Source organism: Telopea speciosissima, chromosome 2 (genome assembly GCF_018873765.1).
Source record: "Telopea speciosissima isolate NSW1024214 ecotype Mountain lineage chromosome 2, Tspe_v1, whole genome shotgun sequence".
In the NCBI taxonomy this organism is placed as follows: Eukaryota; Viridiplantae; Streptophyta; class Magnoliopsida; order Proteales; family Proteaceae; genus Telopea; species Telopea speciosissima.
The window spans coordinates 82047197-82061097 of NC_057917.1; the positions used below are offsets into that span (position 1 = coordinate 82047197).

General features: G+C 37.2%; 1 long non-coding RNA gene across 1 annotated transcript; it reads right to left on the reverse strand.

Annotated features, from left to right (window-relative positions):
- Positions 1-5366: 5366 nt before the first annotated feature.
- On the reverse strand, positions 5367-13089 carry LOC122651282. Its single transcript, XR_006331430.1, has 4 exons — positions 12985-13089; positions 7805-7806; positions 5559-5564; positions 5367-5378 (listed from the first exon to the last, which is right to left on the reverse strand). It is a non-coding gene; the product is annotated as an uncharacterized LOC122651282 (long non-coding RNA).
- Positions 13090-13901: the final 812 nt, after the last annotated feature.

A 13901-nucleotide genomic window follows, 5' to 3' on the forward strand; every position in this document is an offset into this window, starting at 1 on the left:
GTAATGTAATTAATTGGCATTTCCTGAGTTTATTGTATGACTCAAGATCCATGAATCACATACCTGCGTGGATTAGAGAATGGTCTTAAGTCTGTATATTCAACTGGTTCAGAGATCTGACATGGTCAACTGCAATTGAGATAATTAGTGTGACATTCCCTGAGCTTCTTCTTAGAGAACTCAGATGCTGATTTACTAGCTGACAATAGCATTTGTTTTGGGTTTGATCTTTCTTCTTCTTCTTCTTCCCATACTGCTGTAACTAAACGGAGTCAAGCTTCTCTCATATTTCAGTAACTGTACCATTAGTCAGGCTAAAGTGTTCATTCCAATTAAATGTGATTTGTAGGTTTTATCTTGATATCATTTTTTAGCCACCCTCCCCCCTGACCTGAAAATAGTCCTTTTTTTAAAAAAAAAATTCACTCAGAGATGTTCCTTTTGAACTATGACCAGTTACCAAAACAGCCAATTTCCATCCCCATCATGTTTCTGAGCAAAAGTTCTTGATAAAGATCCAAGTGAGAAAGCAAACAACCTTACTAACTATGCTGATGTGGCCAAAATCTATCTATCAGCTTATCAGTCACCCAAACCCATTTCCTAAATGTTCTTTTTCAACAGTGGAGAGGTTACTCCAAAGACAGTTTTCATGTCCATGGACAATTTACACTGGACCGAACTTTTATGGTCTTTGAACAAGAATTTTCCGGACCAAATCAGTGTCTTTGATTTTTGTTAAGTTGTGAATCTTCTCAATTATAATTGCTCTCATTTGCTTTCTTGTATGAGAGTCTTTAGCTCAAACAGGTAGAGCACTTGGGAATTCCCCATGATATGGTGGTTCGAATCCACCAAGACTCATATATTATTATTAAGTCTAGGATAAATTACTTGTACACACCCTATGCCATGGCCCGATTGATTGACACCCCTAACTTTTGAAACTATTACTTAAACACCCCCTGCATTTTAAGATTTCTTACAAGTAGCCCTTCTCTATTAGTCAGTCACCGTTTTAGTAATGACGTTATGGGTTAGAAAAATCTTAAATGCTCAAATTTAAGGGTACTCAAGTGACCCTTTTACCCTTTGGCCATAGTAAAGGGAACCGTCCCTTTCATCGTTGAACAAGCCCTCTACTCTGCTGTTCCTGCTGTGGCGATTTGCAGATGTCGGAGAAGATGAAGCGATTTCCATACGCTGAAGAAGATGAAGCAAGTACCCATGGTGACCCTACTGCTGGCCATTAAAAACCTCCTAGTCCTTCCCACAAACCCTTCCCAAAACCCCTCTCTTTTATCTGAAACCCTAACCTGGAACCCTTATAAAAATTTCATTTGTGTTGGAAGTGTTTTTTATTTGTTAGGGATAATAGAGGAGCATCATAAGATCCACTTGGATTGGTATTTTGTTCAGTTCCCCTTGTCGACATGTCAACGCATGTGAAATGGAAAGAGAAAAAAAAAAAGTCAACAAAATCAGTCAAATTATTTGTACTAAAAAAATCTATCAGTATATATATAGTTTTTTTTTTTAATAACTAGGATAATAGAGTAAGCATCATTTTGATTTTTACAATTTTTTTCAAAATTAACCAAGATAATAGAGAAGGCAACGTATTGACTCATTTGGATCGGCATTTAGATCAGTTCCCCTACTTGACATGTTGGCACTTGGTGATTAGTGGTGGAAAAAATCCAATAAACTAGGTCAAATTGTTTGCACACAAAAATCCATTGGTGTTTGATTTAAAAAAAAAAGTTCACCACGATAACAGAGGATGCATTGTATGATCCACTCGGGTTAGGTCATTTGGCCAATAAACTTTTTGACATGTCAGCTCATGTGACAAGTGGCAAAGAAAAAAAAAACACTAATATCACATTGTTTTTCCAAAAAAACTCATCGGTGTTTAATATTTATATTATTTTAATGAGATCATAGAGGAGGCAAAATAAGATCCATTCGGACATCCAACGGTGTCGAGCTCAATAAGAAAAAATTAAAAAAAAAACAAAGTCAATGAGTTCGGACTGTTGGATGTTCAAGCTGCCAAGTGTCAACATCTTCACCCTAAACTGCACAGTTTAGGGAATTGGAGAGGACTAAAATCCATAGGGCAAGTTAAGGGTGTCCTATTGGATTGTTTGGATTACAACATGAACACATCAAATCAAACCTAGCTTGAATCATTAAGATTGATAAAAAAAAACTGGACCGAATCGAACTGATCCTCATTGGATTGTTTGGATTACAGCATGAACATATCAAATCAATTTTCTTGTATATTTGATTTGGGGAAGGTGAATTTAAATATTTTTATCGAATATTTCCTCACTCTAAATTATAAATTTAAGATTTCATTGTGGTTCAAACTCGAAAACAAACCGATCTAAACCGGCATTAACCCAATATTGAAAAATCATAATAAATCGAAACCGCACTAGATTGAAACTGATACCGATACCGAAACCAAACAGTTCCTTATTGGATTTGTTTTGGACTGGGGTATGACGGGACCGGTTGAAAACTGGACCGAACCAGATCGATCTGACCAAAACCAAAAACCAAAGTTTTTTAACGCTTTTGGTTTTGGTCTCACCATTCCGAGACCGAAACCAAGCTGAACTGACCGTTTGACACCCCTAGGGCAAGTCTATGTTGTTGTCATGTGCTGTCCAAGAATAGACCTTGCATCCATAAAATCCGCTTGTTAACCATTTGATTCCTTAAGATTGATAAGGTCAACTATTTGATCCTACAAAAATTCCCGTGTTAACCATTTGATTCCTTGCACTGATAAGGGTCTGGAAATCATATTGTCCCAAATTAATCCATAGTGTTAGTTTATAGGATAAATTCATTGGTGTTTAGTTTTGTAAAAACCCGGTCAAACTGTTTGTCCTAAGTAGATTGATTGACAACCGTAATTAAATGGTTCCAAATCAATCTATGGGACTAGTGTGTATGCATGGTTTTAAGAGTCAGTTGATTTGAATTGAAACCGATTGATTCTTATTCATTTTCTTCATTATCCATTTTGAATCGAACCCATTCATGGGCCGATTCTCGAATCCATCATCGAAAAAACCCAAAATTTAAAGAATTCAAAATCTGAACACAAATTTGGTGAAACCATAGAAATCCCGCCAAAAATCCCGCCAGAAGAGTGGAAAAGGAGTAAATGAGGTCGCATACCACATTTCATCACTCTCCAGTCTCTCTCTCTCTCTCTCTCTCTCTCTCTCTCTCTCATTCTACTGCTCGTCTGAACGCTAAGTCACCGGTCACCCTTGCTCCTTCCCTTTCGACGGCGGTTCAAAAAGAGTTTCAGACTTGCAGCACCAGCTGTCGGAAGAGGTAAACTCCCTCCTCTCTCTCTCTCTGCTTCCCGTCTTCATTTTCTCACAAGGACGTTGCTGATAGCCTGAAAATAATTGTGATTATGCTACTGTTCTGTGTGATAAAATCCAAACACTATAACAATCACAACAAGCATTTTGGTTATCAACCTCAGTTCTCATGATTTCAGGTACAGAATCGTCAATTTTCTCCCGTTTGATTTGATTTAAATATACTCACATTCTGTGAGGAGAAAGCTCAGGAGCTCTAATTGATCAAAATTTCAAGGAGTTAGGGCTTCAAAACTTGTCGACATAAAGTCCTCAATATGTTGTTTTGGACGTTGGAGATTTGAGAGGCTCCTTGAAGGTAAATGCTTGTCAGATCTTGTTTTGTTTAAATACTTATGCTGCTTAAAAGTTTGATTTTCGTCTTCTATGGTAATTTTTAGTTTATTTTTTTTATTTCGTTTTTCTTTCTCCTTGTCTGCATTGGATGCGGGGAAGCCGTGGATTATAACTGATTTGTGTGAGTTCTGGAGTTAATATGACCTTGAGTTCCCGTGAGGTTGAGTTGGAAAATTAGCATTTTATATTGCTTTATTAATTGACAAGTGATTCTCTGAGAGTGATACTATAGGAGAGTGACCCAATAAAATCTCACAATCAAAGGAAACACAATCTATCCGGAATCCTAAAAATCAGAAATTAAATTAATCCCATAATCAAAGGAAACTAAAGCCATTAACCAAAATAACAAAATGACAACTCAACTCCAATAGAGCAATGTAACTCAGTGTACGTAACAGATACCATTTTTCCCTAGTATTGTGTATCAAATAATTATGTGTACCTGATGTGCACATCAACACTATGTGCTCCCGATGTGAACGGCAGCACAGTGCACCTTGACTGAAGTCATGTCAGGACTCGGGCAAACCAGTTGGTTATAGTGAATGAACCACTTGAATTATCTCTTACAGGTGGCTTTTAATAATTTGATCAGTTCCATAACAACAAACAGGTGAATTATTTTTTGCAGGTGGCTTTTAATAATTCAGGAATTGTTACAAAGATGAGATCATCCACCACCTCTTCATAGCCAAAGAAGAATTTACTAATATTCTGTTGTATCCTGTTGTTCTTTCTAAGACATGTTCACTTTGTTAGCAACTTTTGTTCTCTGTATATAATCAACTCAACTAACCAATATCCTGGTTAAATAAGGTCGGTTACATGGATCTTGTTTCACTATCTTTACTTGGGAGGCCTATTGTACTCTGGCCTCTCCATCTTCTTTTGTTTGCACTTTCTTTTAAGAACTATTATGTTGTGAGACGTGGATTAAATAATGACAAATTACTTCATTATGGGATTCATATTGCTGTCTAATGAGAAACAATTCCCCATTATGCTGTGCTATAATTTCCCTGTGCTATGGAGCAACTCAAGATAATGTTGTTGAAACTGTTGGATATTGTTGTTGCAACTCTAGGATAGAATTGTTGCTTGATTAAGTGGTTTGTTGGCTAAGTTAATAGTGCTTTTTTTGTTGTTTTATTCTATATATTTTAGATTTAGTTGCAGGGTTGCATGTGGTGAAACTCTAGGATATGGTTTTTCTTCAGTTTCTACTGAGGTGGTAGGTCTTAATGACTCATACTGTGGCAATTTGTAGACGCTGGAGAAGAGGAAGTGATTTCCAGATGCGAAGAAGACGAAGCAAGCACCCATGGTGATCCTACCGCCGTCCATTAAACCCCCCCCCCCCAATCCTTCCCTCAAACCCTCCCTGAAACCCCTCTCTCTTATCTAAAACCCTAACTTGCAACCCTCCCTCGCATGAGACTAAGTTCAAAGTCATGCTAGCAAAGATCAAGGTTGGTTAATTAACCTTGTATGCTTTTCTTAGATTGTTGTTTTTGATTCTTTTTGTTTGGGAAACTAAGGCTCCAACAATAAGCCCTGAGGGCTGTTTCTTCTTCTTTCTTGTGCTTGGACCTGCATCAGAAACTCAACTAGTTTGAAATCTCTCTAGACTATGGATGACGATACGAATTACTGGGAGAGTAGCATTTCATGGCAGTTTTAGATCATGATAGTTCCTTTTATTGTGTCAAATTTGGTATTAGAATCCTCTCACCCCCCCCCCCCCCCACCTCTAAAAAAAATGGTGGGAGTTATCTATATAAATCACTAGAGATTTTGAAGTACTAGAACCTGTGTATCGGCATGACAATCCAGATCGCTTGTTCTATCATTCTATCAACATTTTCATTCGTAAGTTGGTTATTTGGCTTTTGAAGAGATGCTTAATGTATTTCTTTAGTGCTTGTCAGTTTCTTGATCCAAATAGGATTAATTTGTTTAAAATTTTTTTGCAGGGCTATGGATTGGTGGTTTCATGATGCAAGAAATGCAGGTTGGGGGCTGGTGAGGGTGTATGTGGGCTGCTCCTCTAATTATTCGTGTCACGTTTGAGTCCTGTGGAAAATTCTTTGGGAAGATTATGAAATAAAAGCTTTCATTAGGCTTCTTCCCTAAGTAGCTTCAAGATAATGTTGTTGAAACTGTCGGATATTGTTGTTGCAACTCTAGGATATTATTATTGCTTGATTAAGTGGTTTGTTGACTAAGTTAATGGTGCTTTGTTTGTTGTTTTATTCTACACATTTTAGATTTAGTTGCAGGGTTGCATGTGGTGAAACTCTAGGATATGGTTTTTCTTAGTTTCTATTGAGGTGGTAGGTCTTAATGACTCATTTATTGATGCAAGGATGATCATGTTTTAAGGCAACTAAATTTGAATCCCAACTGATTTGCTTTGGCTATATGAATCTTGTTTTGCATTCCCTTCCATTGAAGCCATAGTAGCTGTCAAGTTGTTACAGCACAAAATCAGACTATAAGATTTGAACCTAAGAAGCTGAAATGTATGTCCAAGAAGGGTCAGAAACCAACTGTCTCAAACAAATGTTGTCTCAAACAATATCCCTCTTTCTCTAGTCATGTTCCATTGATGTTTAAAGTTTTTGTTTGTTTCTTATGTTCTACTGTAAATATTCCTTTGAGTCTATGGTTTTGTTATTAATGGATTTTTTTCATTTTACAGAGCTTTCTGTGTTGAAATCCCACAAAAAGGAACGAAGGAAACACAGCATGAAATGCATAAAAACCTCAATGGCCATCCCTGAAGTCATTGTGGAGCTTCAAGAGCAAGAACTCCGAGAGACTGCCCTAAGATATCTCAGTTCATTCCTTGTAGTTGTTTTCTTCTTCAATCTTGCTTTCACATTTATTATGTCAAAGTTTTTGGAAGTCTGTTTTGAGATTTGGGATTTTGAGCACTGTATACTCTTCAATCGTATGTGTCTGAAAAAGTAAGAATTTTGCACGTGAGGCTTCTTCATTCGTGTTGTTTTTCTTCTCCTTATGTCAGTTTCGGGGTTTCTTGGCTTGTCTTCTCTGTTGTTGTATTTTGGTTGTATCCTTTTCATTGCAAGGATCAGATGTTGCTATATCAAGATTCAACAAACTCAGTGAGGGGGGGGGCATTAATCTAATATGATCTGATGGATCAGTTAGCAGCAAAAGGTCTTTTGGTCCTCAACCCGTCAAAGAGGTCTTTGCTGAACATTTCCTTTGCCTTCCATTGGTGATCTCATGGTGGAGTAGCATATTGACTTCAGGACCCCAGCCTTGGGTCTGGGTGATTTTACATTTTATGGATTCCTTATTTTGAAGTTGTCAGATGGAGAGATAGTCTAGGTGGAATGCAAGACTTGCAATTATATGTAAATGAAAGTTTTGCTCTATCATAATCTTGATAACAGCTTCTTTTAGATGAATCCAGCAGCTGGTTTTGGACCATTGCATCTTCTTTTAACCTTAGATTTGTTGAGCATCATGAGGATTTTTTATTGGGTTTGGATGCCCTTTTGGTTTTGCTTTCTGAATTACTGACTAGAAAGGCTTTTTTATTCCATTTTGCAGTATTTCAGAATGAAATTTAATTTGATTCTCTTACATATGGTTTTGAAATTTGATGTTCTTTACCTTTCTAAATGACTTTAAAGAACCATAACGCCCATTGATCACATAACATCATACAGGGTATATAATTTGCTTAGTTTAAGATCATTATTTTTACTTTACCTGTTAGATTGCTTTAATTGTTATAAGCTATAATGCTAGAAAAACCTTATATTTGACATTTAAAGATCTTAGCCAATGCATTCTAGACAATTCTAGGAAGCTCAGGGCAATGGTTGAGGAGAAGGATACCTCAAGAGGAAAAGTCAAAGGACAGGGGACAGGGACAATGCATTGGCTAGTTCAAGTATAAATGCTGCCATGCTACAGTTTTGAGTGGTGATATTTTTCAATTTTATTTTTGGTTCTATTAAAAGCTTCTGATCTTCAGTGTCTCTTTGTTACAAGCTTATCGAGCAATCTTTCACATCTATTTGAAACTTGATGTAGGTATTTGCACAACTCAATGATTTCATCGATGAAATTACCTTAGCACTTGGTTTCACCAACACAAATCATCATTGGGAGGATTGTCGCTCTCTCATTGTTCTAGCCCTAATATTTAAAAGAAGCAGCTATTTTGGTGGACACTACAAGTCAAGTTCAGGATATCCAAGAAAATAAACAGTTGGTGGAGGCACTTTTTTTTCTGCTTCTTTCAATTCCCATGTATTGGAGATGAATTGAATGGAGAGTTGAAGGATTCCCAACCCTGGCTTGGATGCCATTTTGTGCAGAATGTCTCATTGGTTGCTTTTTTTTTTTAATTCTCCTCAGCATGTCTCATTGGTTGCTTAGTCCTTTCATTTGAGCACACCTTATTTTGGAGGTAGCAAACAAGATTGAGACTGGCTGTGCATGTTTAGAGGTTGGAAGACCAGAAAAAATTTTCAAATCATGCAAAAGTCAACGGTCATCATGGGCTGGAAAGGTCAAGGGCCTTGTCTCCGGGACTCGTTATCTAAAGGAATAGTTCTCTGCTCGTACTTCATAAACGTTGAAGTATGAATTTGCTTTACCAAAAAAAAAGAAGTATGAATTTGCTCATATAATCAGATCAAAATGTTGAAAAAGAAAAAAGGATGGTGAGTGGTGCCAGGTCTTCATATGTAGTGAGATTTATCAAAAAAAAAAAAAAAAATGAAATAATGGTGAGAGAGAGAAAGGTGAACCTACCTTCTAACTAATTCCCATTAGGAAGAAGATGCCATCTCACTCCGAGGCTGGTGGTAAATCTTGTGAGTGAGAACTAGGTGAACCCACATTTGAAGTATTTCCGAAGAGCAAGAAGAGGTCAGCTCACTTAAAGCTGGACAAGGATGGCCAAGTGTCATGTGAAGAGAAGATGGGTTATACCGGTATTCCATCCTATTTGTGGTGGAAATGGAGAGGGAAGCGGAGGGAGTAGTGTTAACGAGGAATGAACCCGACTCAACCATGATCTTTTATGGCCTCTAAAGATTTTGGTTTTCCCAAAATCTGTTTAAGCTTGCTTTTTTAATGTTCTTCCTCCACCATGTTTTTCAATGAAATACAATGTGTCATGTATTACGTTGGTAGTTCTAATTTTTGTTATTATGGTTTTGATTTTGTAATAAAACATGTATGAAAGATTTGTTATTATGTATGACAATCTGAGATTATTAATGAGCAATGAAGCAAGCTAGTACTATTTCTACCCGCTAACCGTATCTAGTGTTAGAGAGTGATCTTGAATTTAATCATCTAATTGAGAGCAGTCTTGAAATGGGTAGTGGTTTTGATATTGAGCGTTAATTTTGTTGATCCCCTGTTTTGATTTTACATGTATCTTGCAATTCAGCTCCAAGCCTACAACACCGCAATTTTCACTTTTCAGCAACCGTCATTGTCACAAGCTTGGAATCCATAACTCCAGCTCCAACACCCCAATTTACAGCAACTCAAAGTGTTTTCTCTCCTGTTCTCACTGTAATATTAACCTCCCCCCCAAACCACACCACCCAAAAAAACAAATGTAATGATGGTTTTTTCAGCTCAAGGAACAAAACACACAAAAAATGGAGGGGATAGAATTTCTACATTACATAATTATTAACCAAAGTTGGTTTGTGATTTCTTGCAAAATCAGTGGAACATAACTTGCTGGCTTTTAAATTTCATCTTATCCACAAAAAACGAAAATGGCAGAATCAAATAACAAGATTTCCTCAATATAACAGTTATTTTATGTAGACCATATTTATTCCCTAATTTGCTAAAAAATACTTACATTCCAATACTAGAGAAATTATGGAAGCATCTTGTCAATTACATACGGTTACAACCATGTCTACACCCCTAACCCCAACCCAACCCAACCCAACCTCCTTCCCCACCACCCACACCAAAAAAAAAAAAAAAAAAAAAAACACCTGACAACCATGTCTGATATAGTGATATATATAGAAAACTTCACAGTAGACAATGTAGCTCATAGGAGCCTTCTAGCAATGGAATGATAGAACATATGAAGCATCATATTGCTTATTGAGTTGGCCTGCTCTTTGGCTGTCTCCACTAAAGAATCCTGCAACCAAAACATTTTTCACCTCAACAAACACACAAATCTTGTAGAAGGAAGACAGTTTCAACTGATCAAAAATACCTGTGCAGCTATAGAACATGGATTAGATTATACATAGCCTCAAAATCAAGTATCTGGATCCTGCAACCAAAACAAGCCTGCTCTTTGTTCGGTTTGGTACTTTTTCTGATCACCTTGCTCAAGCTTGAGTGCAACTATTTGCAACTTCACATAAAGGATTGGCTCCTCCATACACAACTCCCTTGTCACACCTTCAAGATAAACTATGACAGCAAAATGTGCAAGCTTGAGCAAATTAATCTGTCTTAAAGTCGGTGGTGAAATTTTGATACAACTGTATTAGAGCATCACCCGCCTGAAAGGAAACTTAAGGAAACAAGTCAAACAACAATATTTTTTAGCATGTCATCCAATTTACGCAGAGAGGCAACTGAGCACATAGAATGTAGATTGCACATTTGTGAAGGAAATAATATACAACAAGAACAAGTCAACAACAAACTTATGCAGAAGAGATGACAAAAAGCAGGACATCGTGTTACAATTTACTTCAACTGACACATGAAAACCAAGGTAAATTAGCTGGATCCCATCCACACTTAAAAATAAAAGCTATTACGCTCCAATTTTATCACATTTTCACATGCAGAGGTATGACACCACTTTTCATCAGGCTTATGCCATAGAGAATTCCACAATATATGCAAACTTAAAGGACAAGGTGATAGTTAGCTTGCAAGCTGTACTTGTTCCCAAAATTTTCAAGATGCAAATGGAATAGGAGTGGGATATGACCAATTGTCAACAGTCAAGGCATTAGATGGTATTAAAAAATTAGTACCTGTGCTCGTCATGATTGCTTGAATGTGGAGCACTGCTCCTCACTTTTCTCAGCAAGCACATTGGAATATGAAGAACTTGTACACAAAAAGAAAGATAGATACTCTGCAGTGATTTCTTGATAAATTACTGGTCAGATTATCTTTATTTAGACTCAACAATTTTTTCTTTTGTATGTGAAATAAGATTGGTGAGGCTTTAATAGGGAAAAAGCATCGTTTAGTTGTTTTTCATTTTTTCCCCTAATAATGAGTGAATTTACAAAGAGTTCTTGGGTTACACCTAGCCTCCTAATTTCCTTCAGCTCTTCCTTTTTCTTTGGTGAGGTAACCTACTTCAGTTTGTCTAGAAAACCAATTATGCATAGGGTTATACCAAATGCAGTAGTGCTCTTGAGAATCAGGAACAAAGAGAATTTATTCTCTCAAGGAATTATTCCTCCAAATCATATTAGTTGATAGAAGTGGCCAAATAATCAAATCTACGATCCAACCATGGTGGTCGACTTCTTCGTGGCAGACAACATTATCGCATCTGTTTGGAACAAGAATAGAAAATTTTGTACCTTTGAATGTATCCTCACAACTCGAAAGCCATGGAGTACAATTGATGAGCTCCTTGTGCCCAGGAAGCCTGGTCAAAATCTGGGCAGTATGGAGGCAAAATCAAAGAACTGAATCTATGAGAAATAGAGAAGATTATAAGTAAATATTCATGGAACTTTAATTTTAAGAATAAAAATACAAAAACAACCACATATGAAGGTCCGACCTTGAGGCAGAAAATAGCAACTGCGTTTTGGGCGCCAAAACAGGGGACCTGCCATGCAAGCAAATCTGGGCTTCCTCAATGCTGCAACTTTGGTCTTGCTCAACATTCTCATCTCTGGCACTTCGAAAACTTCTGCTTCTTGCTCTAGTGCACAATGGATGTATTTTCTCGCACAGTTACTGAGGATAGGATTTTAGAAGCAGATATTGGAACCGTATTGGTCGATTATACCAACAGCAACAAAGGAGGGTTTAGAATCTTCAAAGCGTTCATAGGTAACTAAAATTTCACCCACACCTATGCTATCAGGAGCGAACTCAAAACCCTAGCAGTTGCAGTGAATAACATGTGTGTGTGAGAGAGAGCGCAAGAGAAAGAGCGAGAGAGCGAGAGAGCGAGAGAGAAAGACAGAGAGAGAGAGAGAGAGAGAGAGAGAGAGAGAGAGAGCAGACGTAGTACCTATTGCTTCTCCTACAGGTTGTTGATGACATTCCAAGTGGGAAGCACGAATCAGCTGAGAACCCTAGGAGACTGAGGCGAGAAGACGAAAGGGTGTTTTACGATTTTAAGTGTATTTGGTATTTCTTTTTCGATTATAGATAGGTATTTCATTTTTGGTCAGACAATACATATTTCGTATAAAAAAAAATACGTATTTAAGTGTATACCATTATATATCAAATCAATGCATCATATTTAACTGTTTTAATTTTACGGTCCAAAAATTACCCCTCAAAAGATTCTTAAATGGGGTGGACAGACCAGGAAACCCTGCCCCAAATTAATATTAGAATATCGATTTTAGTCCTGTATGGTATGACTTTGATGCCTATTATTAGAAACTCCTTGAGTTTTCAGAAATCCTAAATCAATTTCATATAGTAAACTAGAACACGATTGAATAAAGAAAACGGGAGAAACGGTGTGTACCTTGCACTCACGTATGTTGGAGAAGATCTATTAGAATTCCCCACGAAGAACACGAACAAAAACGTTGGTTTGAATCTTCCAAAATCTTCTTGTCTCACATGCACCTCGCAAATTCTTAGTAAGATCGAAGAACAGAGAATGAGATCAAGTGACTGTAGAGAATCCAACATTGTATTTATAATACAAAACCCTAATTCTTGTCCACAATGAAAATAACTAGTATACTCTCATTAACTTTAAAGTGGTCTCAAACCAGATTTTATATCCATGGACCCACACCAATAGTTAACGTATAATTGAGTAACCCCATTAAAAACAAACATAGGGGACTGATATTAATTGCCCCTTAGTTAAAAGGTGATTAAAATGAGATGACTACACTTTCTAACCTCACATTTATGTATCCTACCTAGACGACAACACTCTCGCTCTGTGTTTCCTCAATTACGTAAAAATTAAAACAACCAATCAAACAAATTGAATGAAGGGGAGAGAGAGAACTTGAAGTTTGGAGTTACAAGCGTAGCTAGTTTCTCCATTTCCCCCATTCATGTGGAGAATTTGTTGAACTTCCGTGGCTTCTCTGAGTCTCAAGACTCTTAATAAGCAACAACTTTGTAATTAGCGTAATGCGAACTGTAAACCGTTCTTGTAGACATTATATTTTCATATGTATTTGATCTATCAACTCCTGCTTAGGCTTTGAAAAAAAAAAATGAGACTCTCTGTATCTCTCTTTTAGGGATTCTTTAGATGGAGTGGATTCTAAAAACTGTGAATGACCTCTTATTTATCGCCGAAGGTGTTTATTGCGTCCCAACTATTAGAGGTTTCCTTGACTCTAAGGGAATTAGGTGGTTATTAGTTAGGAATGGATCGAGGCTATAAACTCCATCAAGCAACTTAGGGCAAGGATGTGGTTGATTCCAATACTTATGGTGAGCACTTTCATTATGTCCTTTAGGGTCTTTAGATAGGTGTAGATGAGTGTTTGGGCCGGCAAAGACGAGATTGAGCCAATTCAAACTCAGACTCAAAGAATCCACAAAATTGGAAATTCCCCAAAATCTGGTGCTCGATGGGAATCTTCCAAAACTCAATAGAGTCAGGCTGGCGAAGGCCAAAGGTACAATGGTGCCAACAAAGGCCGATCAAGTGTCGGCCCAAATCAATTCACTTACTGACATGAGCCTGGATAGGAGTTGGGTTTGGTTCAAATTTGAGCCTGGACCAGAAATGGTCTTGGTTCTTTGGGGTTTAGGCTAAGTCTTTCTATGCATGACAAAACCATCTTACCATGATTTTGGAAACACATGATATTGAATCTCTACATTCATTCCTGGCTTATGGATTCTCATAATCTAAACTAAGCCTTAATAAAAATCTTAATTCCAGCCTCAATACCTGTATTTTTTAGG